Source organism: Schistocerca cancellata, chromosome 8, assembly GCF_023864275.1.
Source record: "Schistocerca cancellata isolate TAMUIC-IGC-003103 chromosome 8, iqSchCanc2.1, whole genome shotgun sequence".
Taxonomy (NCBI): domain Eukaryota; kingdom Metazoa; phylum Arthropoda; class Insecta; order Orthoptera; family Acrididae; genus Schistocerca; species Schistocerca cancellata.
Window position 1 is genome coordinate 361,967,217 of NC_064633.1, and position 21,679 is coordinate 361,988,895.

A 21,679-nucleotide genomic window follows, 5' to 3' on the forward strand; every position below is an offset into this window, starting at 1 on the left:
GAGACAGAATGGTTTCTGATTCCTTAACGAGAAGAGGAACAGGTTGATGCAGAAAGCAAATGAAATAGTAGAGGAGTTTTCTGACAGAATTCGGAAGATAAACATACAGACTTACGAATTACCTCGAAATCCAGCGGCGGAGAGGAGACAGAGAGCAGAGCTTTGTATGTGTTCCTGCGTGGAGCCCCGTCTGATATTTCGTGACAGGTGCGAACTGAAAACCGTGAGGATCTAGTCGCAGCACTTCAGGCTGTGACACACTTACAAGAAATAGACAGTGTGATTAGGACACGAAGGGATAGGAAAGTATTCGCGTCAGGTAAGGAGTGCTACCGATGTGTAAAACCGGGGCATCTAAAGGTACAGTATCGCCAACCACAGTGTTTTAATTGCCAGCACTTAAAGGTTGGTTGGTTGGTTGGTTTGGGGGGGATTAAAGGGACCAGACTGCGACGGTCATCGGTCCCTAGCACTTAAAGGTCATAAGGTTCAGGAGCATAGGGTTAAAATACAGGAGAAATGAGTAGATAGGAAGAAAACGTTAAACGGTAAAGGGGATGTTACTGCCATCGGGAGGCATTCCCAGAAAATGATGTTGCTGAAGTAGTGCACGCAGAGGTGTGTTGTAGCCTGATGGTTTGGACAAAAAATAAGAAATTCAGTCTATTAGTAAACACTGAAGGACATGTATTGGTTGAAACTTCCTGGCAGATTAAAACTGTGTGCCGGACCGAGACTCGAACTCGGGACCTTTGCCTTTTGCGGGCAAGTGCTCTACCAACTGAGCTACCCAAGCACGACTCACGCTCCCTCCTCACAGCTTTACTTCCGCCAGTACCTCGTATCCTACCTTCCGAATTTTACAGAAGCTCTCCTGCGAACCTTGCAGAACTAGCACTCCTGAAAGAAAGGATATTGCGGAGGTATGGCTTAGCCACAGCCTGGGGGATGTTTCCAAAACGAGATTTCCACTCTGCAGCGGAGTGTGCGCTGATATGAAACTTCCTGGCAGATTAAAACTGTGTGCCAGACCGAGACTCGAACTCGGGACCTATGCCTTTCGCGGGTAAGTGCTAAGCCATGTCTCCACAATATTCTTTCTTTCAGGAGTGCTAGTTCTGCAAGGTTTGTAGGAGAGCTTTTGTAAAGTTTGGAAGGTAGGAGACGAGGTACTGGCGGAAGTAAGGCTGTCAGGTCGGGGCGTGAGTCGTGCTTGGGTGGCTCTGTTGGTAGAGCACTTGCTGGTCCGGCACGTAGTTTTAATCTGCCAGGAAGTTTCATATCAGCACACACTCAGCTGCAGAGTGAAAATCTCATTCTGGATGTACTGGTTGTCAGTCTGAGCCTCGTTGAAAAGAAGGGACTGCTAATTGTGATGTATAGATTGCATTCAATAAGGAATAACAAGTTAGATTTAGTAGGGACAATATAGCTCAAGTTTAATATGGAATGTATGATTCTGCAAGTAGCTGGAAGTGTTGCAGATTGTGGGGCAAAGGTTTTATGCAGTACTTGGGTCAGGCTTTCACGTTAGGCACGAGTGACACTTTGCAACACTCGCTTGAGCTCAATGGGAACTATTTCATGATGGCTACAGCATTTGCAAAGGTACACCAATTGCTAAGGTAGTGACAGTTAAAAGCATACAAATACGTTAAAGACGGTTTTGCATGACAGAGCACCGGCAGGTACACGAAAGTTAATCATAATATAGGTGGGTACTGATTTCCCACAACAGCCTTTATCGTTGGTAGAGCCATTGCTAAGTAACAATGTATTAGATAAAATAAATAAATGCTGTGTGACTAGTGCCTTCCGTCGGGTAGACCGTTCGCTAGATGCAAGTCTTTCGATTTGACTCCACTTTGGCGACTTAAGCGTCGATGGGGATGAAATGATGATGATTAAGACAACACAACACCCAGTCCCTGAGCGGGGAAAATCTCCGACCTAGCCGGGAATCGGACCCGGGCTATTAGGTGTTACATTCCATCGCGCTGACCACTCAGCTACCAGGGGCGGATACTACTGCAGTGAAGTTGGTGATGACACTGGTTTGGGATCTGAAAAGTCCACTGCTGGTTCGTTAGACTCCAGGGTCAAGCAGCGAATACTGACTGCTACTATGAGCTATTGCAAGATATGAAACTGGGAATCGAACTCAGGCCCTTAGGATTGACGTTCTGTCGCACTGACCACTCAGCTACTGGGGGCAGACAATGTATTAGATGAGAAACATTGCTTTATTCGGGTAGTATAGTAAATGTGAGGAATATAAATGGGCAAGTAATGGTACAGATAAGCTTGAACACCTTTGGGCAGGAGAAAGTGGATCTTCCAAGGGGAGTCGTAGTTTCCATAGCAGAGGTTACAGATGCGGAAGAAATCACTGGTAGACTCAGGAAGTACCGTTTTTGTTGTGATTACAGGTATTTGAATGTATGAACAGTGGCAGATGCATTATTCATTTCCGAATATAACAGAAACGTTGGAGAACTTGGGGCAGTGTAGGTTTTTCTCAATGGTGGATTTGAAGAGTGGGTACCATCAGATTGAGATACATCCAGAAGATAAACCAAAGAATGCATTTACGACCAATTCGGATCACTATCAGTAGTATATGGGCATTTGAGTGCACTAGGAGGGTTTTCCATGAACAAGCATTTGACGACTTAATTTAATATTATGTACTCACTTATTGTTTTTGTGTAGCATTTTTCCTCATCACACTGAATGCAGTTGAACTAATTTAAAAAATCTGTATTTTTCCAGGAATGGTCTTCATATAAATATAGGTAGGTAAAAACTTACCCATCTGACAATCTAGACAATTTGCGACCAATCGAATTAATTCCAAGCAAAGATAAATCAATTAAACTCGAAATGGAGAAGACTAGACGAAATTTTAAATAGAGGTAATTCACATCATGAGTTCCAAATCATGAAATTCATTATTGTTACTTTTAAGTCTCTTCATACCTTCGTATCTTAGTTTAATATTACCTTTTTCCAAAATAATGAAAATCCCATTTGCTAATTAATTTGGAGTATCTGTGTGGAAAAATAATCTTTATCTCATTGTTAACATCAATACAAACTTTTTCACTACATCTGGTATGTAAATATTCACAATCAGTAATAATATATTAAGCAAATACTTTTAACTCACTGATCTTCTTAAATGAATTAGATTATTAATGTCATTGAGACTCTTCAAAACCCCCCCCCCCCATTTATATAGAATTAAAATTTATTAATGATTTTAAAAATGTTATGGTATTGTATCATAATTTCCTAGAACAATTTTTTTATCTTACTGAAATGATAATTCTTTCTTAGCTTCCTCATTCACTAAATTTTTACTATTCACAGATCTAATTATTTGACTGTACTCTAATTGTATTTTTGCCTTTACCTCATCTTTAGTTAATTTCATCGATGAGTTATCATTCAGCTTTCGAATTTTGTAATAATTTAACATGATTCCCTTTACCTCCATTTCTTTTTTTATCATTTTCTCTCAATAATAACGTTTTAGTCCAGACAAAGTCCAATTTTTAATCCATTTATTATCTTCTAATATCTCAGTTCATTCACCTTACATACAACCAGTTTCTATGGTATTTTTGCCATTATCAGTACACACTACAGTGTCTATATCAAAATATGTAACAGCTTCTCCTAGTTTATCTATAATATCACATAAACTGAGTCTCCTATTTGATGTAATAAATGAGGCAGTAAAAATATTAGTGCATGTATCATTTTCAATATAATAATCCTTCGAATTGTACTTCATTTGAACCATTGGTTCACTAATAAAGTCTATGTCAATATTATTTAATCGCTCATCCAACAATATTTCATAAAATCTTTGTAAATTTGTTACATACTCAGTTTTTACTCATATTTTGACATTGTCCAAATTTCGCTCATAATGAATTCTGACATATCTTTGCAACAGCTCGTTTTCCAGGACTTACTTTTCTTTGGTCACCATCTAAGTCAATACCAATTTTTCTTTGATATATTTTTTTATCTTGCTCATAATTTTTAAACAACATTTCTCATTTTTCCTCAAAATTCCCCTCTATTTAGATATTCCTATAGATCTTTCTATAGCTTTCAACATGTCATAAGGTGGACAAACTTCAATAAAACTTCTTTTTTCAATGCTATGAAACATTTTTTATTTTTTTCTTCTCCACATTTCAGACACAATGGAAACAACAGTTTTTCATTTTTATCCATCTTTATTTATACTGCTAAAACTTCGATGATACAAGCACTTAGTTGCTAATACTTCAATTTTATTAAACTATACCATTCACTGTTATAACAATCTATTTTATATATTGTATTGGTGGATGTATAGGCTATAAATCATAACATTGTATACTAGGATAAAGACTGCGTACATTGATATATTTTATTTTTGGGTTAACACGATCTGCTTTAGCTCTGAATTTTATTGTATTTGTATGACCACTGAAAAAAGCATCTCTTGGATCCAATAGTCCAACAGTTTCAGGTAACTGGTTTAGTTTCTTAAGTTTTTATACATAGGTAAGTTAATCCAAGCACAATCCCACATTTCAGCCAAATCATATCCAGCATTTCGTATTTCTGCACTTCTTCTTAATGTCTGTACACATAAATCATCCACTGTTTCTTTAATTTTGTTGTTAATCATTTCAGTTTTAAAACATCTTTTACAACCATGTCAGAAACATACTATAGTATTGATAAACAGTATTTGTTTCTTTATCAAACCCATTTACTTTTGTTCTATTTATTTTTACTTCTCCACCAGTAAGTGCATGTTGAAGGTTTTTATTGTTTCAACTATTTAACCAATGTATAGATTCTTTACAGGAATTTTCACTTTGTTCTTTGTCCAATACAATATTTGTGTTTCCAAGTAAATATTTAGATCAGTAAATAGCCATACAAACTCCAGAAATTGTTAAATAACAGAATGAATCGATATTAGCTATTTCTAGAAATTGTTTTCTCAGTTCTAAACAACCTCTTCTCAAAATATCTATCCCAGAATTACAATATTAACCAATTTCTTTTTTCGTATAGAATATATAATTTTCTTTAACTTTTTCACTATGCCATTTGAGAAATTCTTCTCTTGCTTTTGGTATTATACTGTCAACACACTAACATTTGATATCAGGAGTTGGTCATACGTAATTTTCAATTCCACATTTTTTTAATAAACGTGCAGAATATTCTTTTTCCAAAATATCTTTCAAAACAAGTGGTGCTTGTACAAAACTGATAGTGTCTATCATTTTGAGACCAATCTGTTTTCTATCTCCAGTAACATTAATTTACTTCCTGAGTAGGTAATATACAGTTTTATTGCATATTCAGCACAATACTTAAGAACAAATTTTGAATCAGAACCACGAGCTATGAATGTATAATTTTTGTTTTCTTTAGATATCACCAGTGAATAATTCCTCTTAAATCTGTAAACAGTACCTCCACTAAAATAGCAAACAATTATAAGATTTGGAATATGTATTCCTGTTCCTGTTGAGTTTCATAATCAAAAAACATGTATTTTTCAGTATATGTACATTAAATTTTCTTTGGCTTTCCATCTTTACAACACATAGCTTTGTTTCGTCCAGTTATATTACTGCTTTCAGAACATTCAAGAACATAGTGAATTTTAAATTCTTCATTGACATGACAAGCATTTTTACTCCATTTTGGACAACCTTTGACCTTACATTCTTCAATTTTTTTAAAAAATTCCACCTGTTTGTAACTTGTATTGCATGTAACATTGATTATTTTTAATTTCTGCTTCTCGTTTACAGTTTCTGCATAGCTTGAAGCCACATATATGTTTTTCTGACCTCAAACATATCATTTTACATTCTTCACATTCGTAACCCGAATCACAATCGTCTTGATGATTCTTTAAACATTCTTCATTACAACAGTATCCATCACACTTTTCGCAATGTGTTTTATTTACTGCAGTTTTGTGCTCAGGTCATTTGCATAATATCCATATGTCTCTTCTATTTTACATTTATGTTTGTCTTTGTTGTTATATGGTTTGTTACATTTATTACAGAAATATGATGAGCCTAAAATGCTTTCATACAGTTAATTATATCGAAATGGTTGTGATTTTTATACAGGATCATTGTAGTAACCAATTTAAAATTTTCAACATATACGACATTTATTTGAATATCCAATAATTTTGCAACATTTTTAATATCGTCTAGAGTAAACCACTCATCGTTCTATTCACCTAACTGATTATATAAAAGCGTTGTTAGTCCTTTTTGTAATTTGTATTTTTCACATTCTCTGATTTTCTTAACTTCAGCATCAGTTAGTTCTCTGATTAAGACAATATTTGTGCGAAATGTTAATGCAACTGTAACAGCATTGATTATCATGATTATTAAATCTTGTAGTAAACGTTTTGATGTCTTTATCCATAGTTAAATTTATAAATTTATTTTTTGGACCACCTCGCCAAATTTGCCAACATTTGAATATTAAATGAATTGTTTCCTAAATCAATAGATTCAACAGGTGTTAATAGATCTCTAAGTTTATGACACAAAACTTGAACATATTGTTTAGTATTATTTGATGCTTTATAGCCTGTTGTAATTGGATAATTTGAAATTGTTGTATTTATCATAGCTCTTTTTCTGAAGTTAGTTCTTTGTTTAGTTACTTATACCATGGAGTTATATAATCTATTTCTCAGTAGCTGTAACGAGTGTACTAATACTGTCATCGAAAAAAACAAGTTTATAGTCAACAAATCAAGATCAAAACTTTTCATTAAATCTACCTCTCATTTCCTTAATATCAAATAAATCATTCTTCAGTGGATTCTTCTTTTCTTCTTCCTCAAGTAATTGATTATTCAATAAATAAGTATGATCTATTCTCACTATATTGTATACTCTTGGTAGTCAATTTTTTCATAGATGTCAATGTCAAATCCGTAAAAATAATTTATATTTGGGCATGCTTACAGCCTTGATCAAGTCATTAAATTAATTCAATCAAATTTTTTCAGTCTGTTGCATACCGTTGGGCAGCTGTAAAATTTCTCAAAATCTTCTACATTTTGATCTTCTATTCAAACAGATATTAAAATCAGGCTTTTGAAAAATGAGAAAAATTAGACTTTTGAGAAATGAGATACATAAGACTTTTTAATCCATCTGTGTTTATGAAAGTCCTTAAGACAACTCCTGCATCTGCTTGAGTGCTTGCCTCTAGATTTCAGTAAAACCTATCAAAAGCTTTGACTTCTTGACACTCAATACATTTTTTGAGGAAGCTTCAGTCTGTTGGTCTTCATCATTTTCTACTGACAATAATATTTTCGAATAATATTCACTCGAAATTCGTTTCAAATGAATCATACAATTGGATATACAATATTCAAAACGATGTTATTTTATTGTTTTTTTTTTTGCAATTTCCATCATCATCTCTTCGAATATACAAATGTACGTTCTTTGCATGTTTAAGTTAGTTAAAGTTGTCAATCCACTACCCCACTTCATATTATGTACACTTCTTGACTTCAATTTACAAAGACAATTTTTGCTGTAGCTTAATAAAATTATTTTGACCCCTATCGTAATATTGATTGTTTTCTATATACTTCATAGACAATAAAAATTTCATCTCCATTGAGCCTGAATAAAACTTCACAGTTTAGTTGTTGTTGTTGTTGTTGTTGTGGTCTTTAGTCCTGAGACTCGTTTGATGCAGCTCTCCATGCTACTCTATCCTCTGCAAGCTTCTTCATCTCCCAGTACCTAGTTCAACCTACATCCTTTTGAATGTGCTTAGTGTATTCATCTCTTGGCCTCCTGCTACGATTTTTACCCTCCACGCTGCCCTCCAATACTAAATTGGTGATCCTTTGATGCCTCAGAACATGTCCTACCAACCGATTCTTTCTTCTACTCAAGTCGTGCCACAAACTTCTCTTCTCCCCAATCCTATTCAATATCTCCTCATTAGTTATGTGATCTACCCATCTAATCTTCAGCATTCTTCTGTAACACATTTCGAAAGCTTCTATTCTCTTCTTGTCTAAACTATTTACCGTTCATGTTTCACTTCCATACATGGCCACACTCCATACAAATACTTTCAGAAACGACTTCCTGACGCTTAAATCTGTACTCCATGCTAATATATTTCTCTTCTTCAGAAACGCTTTCCTTGCCATTGCCAGTCTACATTTTATATCCTCTCTACTTCTACCATCATCAGTTATTTTTCTCCTCAAATAGCAAAACTCCTTTACTACTTTAAGTGTCTCATTTCCTAATCTAATTCCCTCAGCATCACCCGACTTAATTCGACTACATTCCATTATCCTCGTTTTGCTTTTGTTGGTGTTCATCTTATATCCCCCTTTCAAGACACTATCCATCCCGTTCAACTGCTCTTCCAAGTCCTTTGTTGTCTCTGACAGAATTACAATATCATCGGCGAACCTCAAAGTTTTTATTTGTTCTGCATGGATTTTAATACCAACTCCAAACTTTTCTTTTGTTTCCTTCACTGCTTGCTCATAACAGATTGAATAACTTCAGGGAAGACTACAACACTGTCTCACTCCATTCCCAACCACTGCTTCCCTTTCAAGCCCCTCGACTCTTATAACTGCCGTCTGGTTTCTGTACAAATTGTAAATAGCCTTTCGCTCCCTGTATTTTACCCCTGCCAACTTAAGAATTTGAAAGAGAGTATTCCAGTCAACATTGTCAAAAGCTTTCTCTAAGTCTACAAATGCTAGAAACGTAGGTTTGTCTTTCCTTAATCTTTCTTCTAAGATAAGTCATAGGGTCAGTATTGCCTCACGTGTTCCAATATTTCTATGGATTCCAAACTGATCTTCCCCGAGGTCGGCTTCTACTAGTTTCTCCATTCGTCTGTAAAGAAATCACGTTAGTATTTTGCAGCTGTGGCTTATTAAACTGATAGTTCAGTAATTTTCACATCAGTCAACACCTGCTTTCTTTGGGATTGGAATTATTATATTCGTCTTAAAGTCTGAGGGTATTTCGCCTGTCTCATACATCTTGCTCACCAGATGGTAGAGTTTTATCAGGACTGGCTCTCCCAAGGCCGTCAGTAGTTCTAATGGAATGTTATCTGCTCCGGGGGCCTTGTTCCGACTCAGGTCTCTCAGTGCTCTATCAAACTCTTCACGCAGTATCGTATCTTCCATTTCATCTTCATCTACATCCTCAAGTACATCGCCTTTGTATAGACCCTCTATATACTCCTTCCACCTTTCTGTTTTCCCTTCTATGCTTAAAACTAGGTTTCCATCTGAGCTCTTGATATTCATGTAAGTGGTTCTCTTTTCACCAAAGGTCTCTTTAATTTTCCTGTAGGCTGTATTTATCTTACCCCTCATGAGATAATCCTCTACATCCTTACATTTGTCCTCTAGCCATCCCTGCTTAGACATTTTGCACTTCCTGTCGATCTCATTTTTGAGACATTTTTATTCCTTTTTGCCTGCTTCATTTACTGCATTTTTATTTTTTCTCCTTGCATCAATTAAATCAATATTTGTTCTGTTACCCAAGGAGTTCTAATAGCCCTCATCTTTTTGCCTACTTGATCCTCTGCTGCCTTCACTACTTGATCCCTCAAAGCTACCCATTCTTTTTCTACTGTATTTCTTTCCCTCATTTCTGTCAGTTGTTCCCTTATGCTCACCCTGAAACTCTGTACAACCTCTGGATTACTCATTTTATCCAGGTCCCATCTCCTTAAAATCCCACCTTCTTTGCAGTTTCTTTAGTTTCAATCTACAGTTCATAACCAACAGATTGTGGTGAGAGTCCACATCTGTCCTTGGAAATGTCTTACAATTTAAAACCTGGTTCCTAAATCTCTGCCTTACCATTGTATAATCTATTTGAAACCTGTCAGTATCCCCAGGATTCTTCCATGTATACAGCCTTCTTTCTTGATTCTTGAACCAAGTGTTAGCGATGATTGAGTTGTGCTCTGTGCAAATTTCATTTCTTAGCCCCAATCCGTATTCACCTTCTATGTTTCCTTCTCTCCTCTTTCCTACTACCGAATTCCAGTCACCCATGACTATTAAATTTTCGTCTCCTTTCACTGTCTGAATAATTTCTTTGATTTCATCATACATTTTTTCAATTTCTTCGTCACCTACAGAGCTGTTTGGCATATAAACTTGTACTACTGTAGTAGGTGTGGGCTTTATGGCCACAATAATGCATTCACTATGTTGTTTGTAGTAGCTTACCTGCACTCCTATTTTTTATGCATTATTAAACATATTCCTGCATTACCCCTATTTGATTTTGTATCTATAATCCTGTATTTGAGTAACCAAAAGCCTTGTTCATCCTGCCACCGAACTTCACTAATTCCCACTATATCTAACTTTAACCTATCCATTTCCCTTTTTTTAATTTCTAACCTATCTGCCCGATTAAGGGATCTGACATTCCACGCTCCAATCCATAGAATGCCAGTTTTCTTTCCCTTGATAATGATGTCCTCATAGTAGTCCCCACCCGGAGATCCAAATGGGGGAATATTTTACCTCTGGAGTATTTTACCCAAGAGGATGCCATCTTCCTTTAACCATACAGCAAAGCTGAATGCCCTTGGGAAAAAATACAGCTGTGGTGTCACCTTGCCTTCAGCCATTCGTAGTACCAGCACAGCAAGGCCGTTTTGGTTAGTGTTACAAAGCCAGATCAGTCAATCATCCAGACTGTTGCCCCTGGAACTACTGAAAAGGCTGCTGGCCCTCTTCAAGAGTCACACGTTTGTCTGGCCTCTCAACAGATACCCCTCCATTGTAGTTGCACCTATGGTACAGCCATCTGTATGGCTGAGGCACGCAAACCTCCCCACCAATGGCAAGGTCCATGGTTCATGGTGATGGTGGCACATTTTAATTAGGTGATTGATTTACAAATGTAGATGTTTCTTTATTTGGGTAACATATGGCTCAAATGAATGAAAATACAAGTATTATCACTCTTAGTGAAGTCATTTATGTATATTCCGTATAAATTGGATCTGATTGTGGAAATGGAAAAATATATTAATTACTAGTGATATTTTGTGTTTTGTTCATTATGGAATTGCAGGACTTCCAAGTGGTATGCATGAAATAAATAATGAAATTAAAGCAAATTTCATTAAATCCTTACAAAATTATAATCTCGGATATGCTGAAATGAAATTTGATAAACCTCTTCCGTTTGACTATGAATATGGTGAGAATGAAGTAAAAACACATACTCCTAATAATTTAGATGAGCAAATTTAGATATCATTATCCATTAAAAAGTTCAGCAAGTTTGAAATAAGTTTAAGAACTGAAGTTGCTAATGAAATTAAAGATTGTTATATCAGTCTTGAAGAAATATTTTTTGATTATCTTAAATACACAAACTAATGTGAAACTGTTCAAATTCAACAAAAATATAACAACTCGCAATAAAATTTCAAGGTAAACCAACAGTCAAATATGAAGAAAATACGATGTAGAAAATAAAAATAAAACACTACAAAAATTCGATTCAAACATGAAAACCTTTATTGACAAGGTTAAACAAATAACGAAAAATGGGTATATTACCATAGCTACATCAAAAATATATCCTTTAATCCGTAATTTTAAAATAGGAAAGACAGACAATTTGTCTATTAGAAATTCTAATTTATTTTCTCCATACAATGAACAATATCAATTTTATAAATGTTACTATGATAAAGTACATAATGTAAATATAGCAATAAAATTAAGCTGTGAATTCTTTGAAGATTTTAGAGATAAGAGGAATATAGATATTTTTGTATCACATTTCACAACTTAACTTGAGATTGTTAAACTTACGATTAAGAATATAAACGAACATTTTGATCACATTAACTAGAATTACTTGACAGAATTACATAAATGAATCCAATTACACCTAATGAAATAGAATAAACACAGATTGAAATAACTGTATAAATAAAATTAATTTAAGTCTATCTAAAATCAATTATTAGACAAAGTGGGAACAGATCATGTTTTAATACAAAAGTATGGAGTTCTTTTAAAGAACAAAAACAATGGAAAAGTAGTGCAGAACCAGTAATATGTAATGAAATTAAAATTGCAATGAAATATTAATTACTTCTCCATAAAAGTAGATTTTCAAGTACTTTATCATAATTATATTTTATATAACATTCATAACCATTTTTATGTACATCTAATAAGCCAAACACACTAAATCAATCATCTGATTCAGTCAGCTCAAATTTAATATTCTCAAATAGTTCTGATCTTAAAACATTTTTAACCTTCATTTTAATATCAAAATATACTCAGTCTTGTTTAATAAAACTATTATCAGAATGGAATATTATAATCAGTACCAAACCGATTTGGATTAACAATAATGCTCTATATTTACAGATAAAAAGTTTTGTTAGTATTTTATAATATGACAGTCATTTTATTTATCCAATTTTGGTGTGAATGATCAGATTCCAACCATTTACCAGTTAATTTATTACCTCTCATTTTCAATACTTTGATCAACATCAGGATAATTAGCATGTTGTATTTCTTGTTCTTAAAAATTTCCTTTATGTCTTTCAATTTATATGTAATTCAATGAGAATGAATAACATATTCATTTCCGAAAATTTCCATTGACCAATTGGCAGCATATGCTCTCTCGAATATTCCTTTTAATTTGCTAATTCTCACTTTATCTCCATTTTTAAATTAGCTTCACCATTAGATACAATAGTAGTCCATTTACAACTTTTTCGTTAAGTTTTGTTGGTTTTATTTTTATTATTGGCATTTTGTCTTCTTATATTAATCAACGTGATTTGTAAGATCTTTTCCTTTAATGTTCTGTTAACTCTTTCATCAACAGGTGATTTTAGTTTTGTAAAAATTTAGTAATGATTAATATTAAATTTTTTCATATGTTCTTTGAAATCTTTATTCGAGAATACTTTAGCATTATCTGTTCTATCTTTAAATGGAATAGCCTGTGCAAATTTTGAAATACAACATAATACAGTTAATAACTATTTCTATCATTTATTTATTTTTGAAATTCTTTTAAATTAAATTGCCTGACACCGTTTCGACTAAATCTGATTGCTATCATTTTCAATTCTGAAAGAAAGAACATATATCCTTTTAAAAAATTTTCTCATCAGTTTCCAGGTTTTGTTAATAATTTTTCATGAATATTAACAGTCTCTCTCAACAATTTTAAACGAATTTACTCCTTTACTCTTACAGTTTGTACATAGATCTTCAATTCTCTGTCTTCCATTTTTAGTTATCAATCTCTGAGGATTATGTGTTTCAATAAATTTTTTTACACTTCAAAATTAGATGTTACTATCCATTTGTACACAATAAAAATTTAACAAGATTTAATTTATTCTGTGAAGCATAAATATTTTTACACCTACATGATTAGTTTTAACTTTATCTTTCAAACCTACAGTTAGAATATTTGTTTATGCCATATTTTTATTGACTGGTTAGCAGTAGTTATTTCATACAATTATCAAACACACTTTATGAAAAATGGAAACATTAAATGATAAACCATTTTCCATGTTATTACCAATAACAAAAACTTTAAAGGATAAATACATACCGAATATTATGTGTTTTTTTCATCAGCAGTCCTAAAAGCAAAACCAATTAATTGTTTATCATATACCCTTCTTTTCCATGCACCATATCGATATAGCGCATAATTAAGAATTGTATTCATGTTGTGCATCTTATTATGGTTACCTTCTATAGAATCTCCATAAATTATATTTGTTTTGTCGAATTGCATTAGAATATTTCTCTATTCAACTTTTTTAGATCTTCTTTGTTGACATGGTTACTGATTTGTGTTAAAATATTATGTATTCAGTCTTTGCGGAAATATGTTTTATTCGATTTTTAAATTTTGTTTGCTAACTGCATCATAACCATTTCCAGGATATTTTGTACCTAGCAGTGTTCTATCTTTAAATACTCTTAAATAATCTTTAGATACTCTGAAAAAGATAACAGATTTCATTTTGAAATTGTGTGATTACACTCTCTATTATTCCATATACTAATGATTTTAATCCTGCATATGGATTATAAACATCAGTGTCCGCCCCCGGTAGCTGAGTGGTCACCGCGACAGGCTGTCAATCCTAAGGGTCTGGGTTCGATTCTTGGCTGGGTCGGAGATTTTCTCCGCTCAGGAGAAAATTCCTAATCATCATCATTTCATCCCCGTCGACGCGCAAGTCACCGAAGTGCCGTCAAATAGAAAGACTTGCACCATGTGAGCAGTCTACCTGATGGGAGGCCGTCATCACACGTCATTATTATAAACATCAGTTAGATTCTTGCTGTAGTATTTAATTTGTCTGTTTTGAATTAATTTCTTTTCTGATATTTGATTGAAAATTTCAGTTTTTGATTACAATTTTTTACATTTTTTCTAGGTTTATTTGCTTATTGATACTGTAGCTGTCTTGAGACTGCGGCTTCAGCTTACTTCCAAAAATGTCCAGTTATTAAATTTTAAGTATAATACAGTTTTACTTATTTGACAACAGTTTTAAAAAAGTAAACATAAATGACTGCAAATGATGTCTGTTAAATTCAGTGTTCTTTCAATGTTAGATTGTAAGTCATTTTTTCTCACATAATTTACTAATTCTTTCGGTAAATTCCACCAAATGAATCCAAAACAAATTCAATATCAGCAATTTGTAATAAGCAATCCAATGAGTACCATCATGATCAGATGTTCCTAAATTAACTATTTACATTCAGGAATTTTTTAATTAGTGGGTAATTCATCATGAATACTCAATGAATGTGTTTTATTTATAATTCCTTAGGGAATTTCTCTATATCAAAACTGCTTAATGGGTCTGGATGGAAACTAATTATTATTGCATTTTGTTTTTACTTTTTTCATTCCAGTGCCAGCTTTCTTTTCCATGACTAAATTATGTCTTTTCCGCTCTTTTAATTCTTTAACAGCTTCCATTTTATTTATCACTGCTTTTGCAATAGCTGCAGAACCACCAACTAGTGAACAAATAGTTGTTACGTATGTTAATGCCATCAACACTAAAGGAAGAAATGCACCTTCACATTTTGTTAGCCCAGAACATTCTTTCTGTTTTGTTACATATTCAAAAAAAATTTTCACTACAGGAATACCTAGTGTAATGAATAGACTACCACTAGTTTTATTTCTGTCTCTTTTTTGTACATCAGTTAAAAACTGATCAACACTATCTAGATGATCATCATTTAGTTTAATCTTACTTGATTTTGGTTTAGTCTTGCCACTAAGTAGCACTTTGTATTCAGTGCTGAAGTTTTTCATTTATATAGATAAACTTTATTAATATTGTTATAAACCCCATCTATTTTCATCAACATCTAAACCCATCCCTAATTTTCCTATTCGTTACATTATTCCTCTAATGGCAGTTGCCACTAATTTTTCTCCTACTGAAACATCTGAAGCAGTCATTCTTTCTTTTGCAGCAAGTTTTTTATCTGCTTGGTGTCTTTTTCCCACATCTTTATTATCTCTACAGGCAATATTATGTCTTTCACAAGCTTTTGCTAATCGATTATTTCCTTTATCACCTCTAGAAAATCTTTCTTCTAATCTTGTTCCAGGACAACAATAATAATAACCAGGAACATGCGTTTCAAATAGTAATTTGTTAATCAAAGTATTTACTAATCGTTTTCCATATTTTTCCCTTTTCCAAAATGTGTGAGGAAGATTATTCAAAAATCTTATCAAAAAGAAATTCCTTTCAAATTGTTGTTGATAAAATCACTAACATTATGATAATTTTTATTTCCAGCTAAATATTCTCCATAAATTATTGCTAATCTGCCCATTCATTGATGGACATCATTCATCCAAACATATTCAGTTAGTTTTTCTATATACTTTTTACGTAGTCTTCACCTGTTTATTCAGCCTCACTTTGATGAAAATTATCTAAATTTTTTCTCAATGGCAGAAAAAAGTTATCAACGATTTCTTTTATTAAATATTTACATTTATTACTATAATTTGATTTTATTTTATTTGAATCATTACCAAACTATAATGGTCCTTAATGGTATGATATATCTGCATAATTTGCTAAATCAGAACTGGTAAATTTTTTTTCATGTCATCCACAGTTATTAGTTTTTACTTAAACGATACATTAATCTATCTGTATCTTCAGACATCCTATCAGAAACTGTTGTTTCATTCCCATCAAATGTTAACGGCAATTTACCAACCGGCATGTCTTAATTCAAAAACTTTATCTTCACTGTTATTGATATATTCTAGCATTCCTTCACTTATGTTTACTTGTTTAGTGCTTTGTTTCACTCAACTTTTAACTCCTTTTTCGTAGTTCTTGAATAAATCTTGTATTTCTGATTCACTTAAAGTATAGTCATAGTGTGGATTTTCATATTGTTTAGTAGAAGGAATATCATTAAATTCTGCTAAATAATGCTGATAAGGAACCATTTGTTCTTCAACTTCTCTGTTTTCATCAATCACTTTTAACACATTATCACCTAATTCTGCAATTCTTTTTTATACTTTTTCGATTGCAGTACTAATGGGTTGGTTTTTATTTTTCAATTTTTTTCATATTCTGTTCTTGGTTGTTTTTCCCATTTTTTAAATTCTTCTTTTCATTGCTCATTTCATTTCCCATGTGGTCCCATTGTTTTACAACCTCTGGGTTGCACTTTGCAAACATTTATTAAAGACAAAAAAACATTAACCAATTACATTTAAAACTTTGATTTTCATGTTCAAGAATTATGTTCACTATTATTGTTTAACACTTATGAAATTCTGCATTTTATTTTTGAACTTCCCTTCATTTGGTTTCCTAGTCACATCTATTCCAAAAAATGCAAACTATTCATTCCTGCATTTACTACTCATTATCTTAAAATCATCAAACTTCCTTAAATCGCTAACAACCTCGTGTTAAATATGATTGAAAAATGTCATCCTGTCTGAAAATATTTAAAAAATTGATATTACCTCTGACTAACTGTTGTAGTATCTTTAAACAAGTCTGAGCTAAGTAAAAACAACCTATTCCTTTATGTCTACATGTAGTAAAATATTCATTTGTTATTTCTTAATTTCCAAGAATAAAATCGTCAAAAATAACCACAGAATTATCTTCACATTCATCATTATTTTCAATAAAAGTAGCAATCTCATTATGTGTATCCTCAATGTTTTACAGATTTTTTTATAAATCCTCGATGTTTCACTTGATCTAAACTTTTTGAATAAACATACAAATGATTTATTTTATCCCAGTTTAACCATCTTAATATAACAGTCAATAATTAATGTCTTTTTCCACAACTGTTTGGTCCTATGATTTCACATTGAATAGAATTTGGAAAAATATACTGCGATTATATTTTGACTTCCCAGGAAGTCTTAGTTTTGGTTCCCAATCGATTTTCATTTATTTATATAAATTTTTATTAGTATAAATGAGTCGCCCATTTCAGTTAAGTGGTAAGCCATTTGTTCTCAAAAAAAGATTTACTGTATCTATATGAGACAGCTATAATAATGTAACACTAGTCAGTTTTTATACAGCTTCATAAACTCCAAATATTACATAAAATTAATAATAAACTTTAGTGCTCTGGAGAAATAATATAAATTCCTATTGGTCAATATAGCTTGAAAAACTTGGAAAAATTAATTCATTCTAAAAGGCTAATATAAACATTAAAGCAGATGAAATTTTGAACAGAATAATTAATTAGTGTGATGTAAAATTATATGTGGATATAAACGATAGTATTAGAAACATTTTTGAATTTAATGATCAAATTGCTGAATCTAATAAAAAGTGTCACTAATGATGTTTGCAAAATTATTCTATTCGAATTAATCAACTTATAGCACAGCTGATTTAATGCCAGTAAAACATACTGATCATTTTCATCTAGAAAGAATTATCATTTCTTCATTCAAGCCTAATGCAGAATTTGCTGGACCACTAATTCATGAACCACATTATCCTGTACACACACCAATTTTTGATGCTATACAGGATTTAGAACTGATGAAAATGATAGTCTGATTCACTGCAATGGAGCTACTGTGACCATTGTTTTATAAATGCCTTAATCATTTTTTTGCTTAATAAATCATGAACAAAATCGAGAGTCTTTAGTTTTAATCATTCTTTGTGAATGAAAAGACTAGAAATAACTTAAATCTCCCCAACAAGAACATGGAGATTAATATAGATGTCAGAGATGGTTGGATGCATGCTAATCATGCTCAACTGCACATGAGCTTTAGTATTATTGGAAATGACAGTTCAGATTATCCAACTTGTGATGGAATATACAATAAAAAGTTAATTGACAACTTTGTAACGAAGCTGTTTGAAGTTGTCTCCATAAAGAAAGGAAACAATATTTTATCTACAATGGAACATCGATTTATTTCTTCCTCACCTGTTATGCAGTTAACTTTCACTCTAGCAAATGAATTAACTGTGGTAGCACATATTTTTAATACTGGAAAAAAAAGAAGTAAAAAAGAACAAAATACTTTATCCATTAGAATTATTAAGTGGAATTTTTAAAGATTGCAAATAAGTACTGGGGGAAGGAGATTGGACTATAATATATATGTGGTCATCGAGTGCTGGAGTTGCTATTTTTAGATGGGCTGATCGTAATCAAGCTAGAGTTGAAGATGCAACCACACTTCCTAAGGAAGGAAAAACTGTTGTAGAATAGATGGAAGCTCATGTTCCAGTCGTTAAATTAAAACTAGAATCTTTACTTGAAATAGAGCAAGAAAGAGTGAAAATCCGAAAATTCCCATTTCTTTCTTTGAACTACAAACCATAGAGGTTGCTGGATTAAGTGGAAAAAAATTTTCAGTTATATATCATTGATTTATTGATTGATTTCTTTGATTGATTTATTGATCCACCTATAAACATTTTTCATGCAATTGACATTGTCATTTTACATACATTATATAATTTCAAAATAAGTCATACATTTTTAACATTCTGAATGAGTAAATACAGTATGTTTCATACTCCAGAATGAGATTTTCACTCTGCAGCGGAGTGTGCGTTGATATGAAACTTCCTGGCAGATTAAAATTGTGTGCCCAACCGAGTCAAGTCGAGGGACATGAAAGGGAAGCAGTAGTTGGGAAGGGAGTAATACAGGGTTGTAGCCTCTCGCCGATGTTATTCAATCTGTATATTGAGCAAGCAGTAAAGGAAACAAAAGAAAAATTCGGAGTAGGTATTAAAATCCATGGAGAAGAAATAAAAACTTTGAGGTTCGCTGATGACATTGTAATTCTGTCAGAGACAACAAAGGACTTGGAAGAGCAGTTGAACGGAATGGATGGTGTCTTGAAGAGAGGATATAAGATGAACATCAACAAAAGCAAAACGAGGATAATGGAATGTAGTCGAATTAAGTCGGGTGATGTTGAGGGTATTAGATTAGGAAATGAGACACTTAAAGTAGTAAAGGAGTTTTGCTATTTGGGGAGCAAAATAACTGATGATGGTCGAAGTAGAGAGGATATAAAATGTAGACTGGCAATGGCAAGGCAAGCGTTTCTGAAGAAGAGAAATTTGTTAACATCGAGTATAGGTTTAAGTGTCAGGAAGTCATTTCTGAAAGTATTTGTATGGAGTGTAGCCACGTATGGAAGTGAAACATGGACGATAAATAGTTTGGACAAGAAGAGAATAGAAGCTTTCGAAATGTGGTGCTACAGAAGAATGCTGAAGATTAGATGGGTAGATCACATAACTAATGAGGAAGTATTGAATAGGATTGGGGAGAAGAGAAGTTTGTGGCACAACTTGACCAGAAGAAGGGATCGGTTGACAGGACATGTTCTGAGGCATCAAGGGATCACCAATTTAGTATTGAAGGGCAGCATGGAGGGTAAAAATCGTAGGGGGAGACCCCGAGATGAATACACTAAGCAGATTCAGAAGGATGTAGGTTGCATTAGGTACTGGGAGATGAAGAAGCTTGCGCAGGATAGAGTAGCATGGAGAGCTGCATCAAACCAGTCTCAGGACTGAAGACTACAACAACAACAACAGCCCAACCGAGACTCGAACTCAGGAGCTTTGCCTTTGCGGGCAAGTGCTCTAGAGCACTTGCCCGTGAATGGCAAAGGTTCCGAGTTCGAGTCTCTGTCGGGCACACAGTTTTAATCTGCCAGGAAGTTTCATGTTTTATACTTCACATGTTTAGTAGTCATTAAACATACATGTGTTGTGCAGAATGACAAAAGGAGATACTGTATGTGTAACACAATACACATGCTAAGAAAAACATTTTAACAAATATAAATGAGACAGGCTTAATAATGTTAACCATTGGGGAAAATGCATTATGTAAATAAAGCACAACAGCATGGTACAATAACATTTTCAGAAGAACTTATGTAATAGGGTGGTCATGTCATACAGTACATTATGTAAATAAAGCACAACCGAATGATACAATAACATTTTCAGAAGTCTTCATGTAATATAGTGGTCATGTCATACAGCAGGTTTGATAGATTAGATCACTTTTATTACATACTTTAACTTCTTCTATTGTATAGAATGCTTTTTGTCGAAGCCACCTTGTCGTAATATTTTTGAAGACATTCAGTGATACACTGTGTGCTATAGGTGGTAGCATCTTAAATAATTGTATGCCTGTGTATGTGTAACTGTTTTGGTTTTTTTAAGCCTAGTAACTGGGATGTCCATCATCTGCCTTTGGTGTGTGTCATGGCTATGTACAGACTTGTGCAGTTTATGGCTCTCTTGGTTTTCCTTTATGTGCACTAAGCAACTGAGAATAAACAGTGATGTAAGTGTCAGTATTTTTAACTCTTTGAAATAGTCTCTACATGATACATGTTTTCTCATTTCAGCAATACACCTAATGGCCTTTTTCTGCCAAAGAAAAATTATTTTTGCCCCAGAGGCGTTGCCCAATAACAGCACTCCATACGTGAGGTGGATATGAAAAAAGGCAAAGTCTTCTGCTCTTGAACTTCTTAATTTTGCAATTGATCTCATGATATCACTGAACTGGACCTCTTTCCATTCACATGCAGGAGAAATGTGTTCCATGTGTTGTAGGAAAGATACAGCTTCCTTTAGTTCCTGTTGATGTTTATTTTTGACTCAGCTGCAGCAGAGGAACTTATGTCACAAGCTTTAACGAAATAGGCATTGAATTCATCTGGTGTGATATTCACATTACAGTAATCACTTTTACAGTTCTTACTTCTCTCCAGTTCAGTCTTTACAACGTTCCATGCAGCTTTACATTTGTTGTCAGAATTATTAATGTAATTGTCATTTGCCTCACACTTTGCTAACCTGATTTCTGATCTGAATTTAGTCTTTAACTTAATATAACTAGCTTTGTCTGCATCATGATTTTTATATTTATCATAATAAATCATAACCAATGCTCTTAACTAATTACTACAATTCTGCTGAATTTGATATGCCTTACTTTATTTTCGTT

The 21,679-nt window shown here is 33.3% G+C and overlaps 1 non-coding gene across 1 annotated transcript; it reads right to left on the bottom strand.

The window, feature by feature from the left end:
* Window positions 1-722: 722 nt before the first annotated feature.
* Trnal-caa (transfer RNA leucine (anticodon CAA)) lies at window positions 723-797 on the bottom strand. Its single transcript has one exon. It is a non-coding gene; the product is annotated as a tRNA-Leu (tRNA).
* Between the last annotated feature and the right edge of the window lie 20,882 nt (window positions 798-21,679).